A 2249-nucleotide genomic window follows, 5' to 3' on the forward strand; every position below is an offset into this window, starting at 1 on the left:
CCCGCCCCCGTCTATTTTAAGATCCGAGTTAGCTCTTCCCAGGGTATTCTATGTTCTATTTCCTAACTATTCCTTATGTGTGTACTTACAGTTTGTGTTGCTGAGTGACGGGGACACTGTCTGAGAAAGGCATCCTTCGTTGCTGAGACATCCTAGAGTGTATTCACAGGAAGGCGGGTGGTGGGGCCTGCGCAACCCCGGCCGAGTGGGTGCAGCCTACCCGGATCACCTGCACGTGTGCGGGTCTCCACTGACTAACGTCGAGGCGATGCCTGACTGCTGTTGTCTGCTGTCTGTCAGCCCTCCACAACCTGCAGCTTCTGCAAGGGCAGAGCTGTGGCTTCTTACGTCACTGTGCAATACATTTTCATGGAATTAATTTAACTCAATGTCAGCAGCCACTCCATCTTGGTGGAAAGAGTAAAATGAGCTTGTACAGAATTTTCCTTTTTCAAAAAACAATGAAAATATATGAACAAAGATAGTAAACGTTGGATCGTAGAGTTGCTATTTTTCTTTTAGATGCCCTTCCAGATAGAAACACCTAACTTAACAAAGTCAGCGAGTGATTTTGCTAGCATAAATTTAGGAGTTAAAAATTAACACTGCCCCTTAATACGTTAACTTATTCTCAAAGAATATGGGATGGTACAAGGGACACAAGATCTTAAGATCCCGTCAAAGCAAGGCACTGTCTCCTGAACTTACCCTCCACCCTCCTGTCTCAGGTCTTCACACATGCTGTTCCCTCTGCCTAACGCCCTCCTCCACTGCTCTCTTCCTGCAGCATAATGTCCCTATCTTCACAGAGCTGAGGCTTCGGTAGTTTTCAAAACTCCATGCACATCTTCCCTTGTCTAAAATGGGTGCTCCTGGTTCTCCCTGGTGGCACAAAGGGTTAAAGCACCACACTCTGAAACTCTCAAAAGCCACTGCAGCACAAGTTTGATTCCCAACCAGGGAGGTGACCCACATGGTGTGGCAGACCTCTCCTGACCTGTTCTCTGTTCCCCTCAGAAGTGTACTGGTTCTCCCCTCAGCAGTGTGTTTCAGTTGATCTGCTTGTTCTGCTCCCCCTCTGTCTCTGGGAAGACCGCTCATGGCCCCTTCATAATGGACACTCACCCATTTTCACAATTCCTTCTACCCGCCTCCCCCCCTTACAAATACTGCTTTCCGGAGGGTCTGCGTGCCTGACACACTCCCCAGCTGGTCCAGGTTCAGCCTAACTGGGCCAAGTCCCTGTTCTACCGCCTCTGTGTTCGCTGATAGCAGGAGCAAGTATGTGTTAGCCATTTGCGAAATCTCCTGCTGACCTTTTTTTCTAGGAAACCCTTTTACTTCCTCCATCAGATAACTCAGAAGCTTCATTTTTCTGACATTTATTTTGAGTTTCCTGTTCACTTGAGATATTTGTTTTTTACAGATTAAGCTGAAAATATCATTTAAAGATAATAGTGATTATGATTATGGTGATGCCATCTTTCGTCCTGGCTTGCTCTGTACCAGGCTGCGTACTCAAAAGGTCAGCATATGCCACCTCACTATATTCTAACCACCTCACTGAAAAGGTGGCATCGGTTGCACATTTTATAGATAAGGAATCTGAGTCCCAGAGGAGCTAAATAAGGCTGAAGGCTGCTGAGCTCACACAGCTGCCGAGTGGGGTGGAGCCCTGGGCAGCGCTGAGACATAGACTCTGAAACCAAGGTACTTTTCAGGGCCATGGAAATGTTTAAATTTCCTTTAGAATAAGAAGGAAAAAATTAAAATGTATTATGAATATATCTGTCTTTATAGCAACACAGTTGTAAAATATAATTTTTAATATACTTTATGGAAGGAAGGACTTGTGAAGGCAAAAGGCCACGAAAATCATAAAGTGACCGTGGTGTAGGCATAAGTCAAATCAAATCACTCTGCTGCCAGAGTACATGTTCTCATAAGCCTAGTCTAAACCACTTTACAGGAGAGGAAATTGAAGGCCAAGGCCACACGGCAATTGGATGGCTGAGCCCAGCCGAGACAGGTGCCCAACCATTAGAGCTTGTGGTCCAACAGCTCCCCCTCGTGGTATTTTGGGGAACTTCCGTTTAGCCAAAGGACAGACCGAGAGAGAGGGCACAGACAGGTTCAAGCTATCCCTGCACTGGGCTCCCCACTCAGCAGTGTGGGGTCAGACCCAGGAGTCAACTGCATGCACTGAGCGTTCTCTTTAGCTTGTCATTGGAATTCACACATTCACCTGC

The sequence above is a fragment of the Condylura cristata genome, unplaced genomic scaffold, assembly GCF_000260355.1.
Source record: "Condylura cristata isolate star-nosed mole 26May11 unplaced genomic scaffold, ConCri1.0 scaffold00004, whole genome shotgun sequence".
In the NCBI taxonomy this organism is placed as follows: domain Eukaryota; kingdom Metazoa; phylum Chordata; class Mammalia; order Eulipotyphla; family Talpidae; genus Condylura; species Condylura cristata.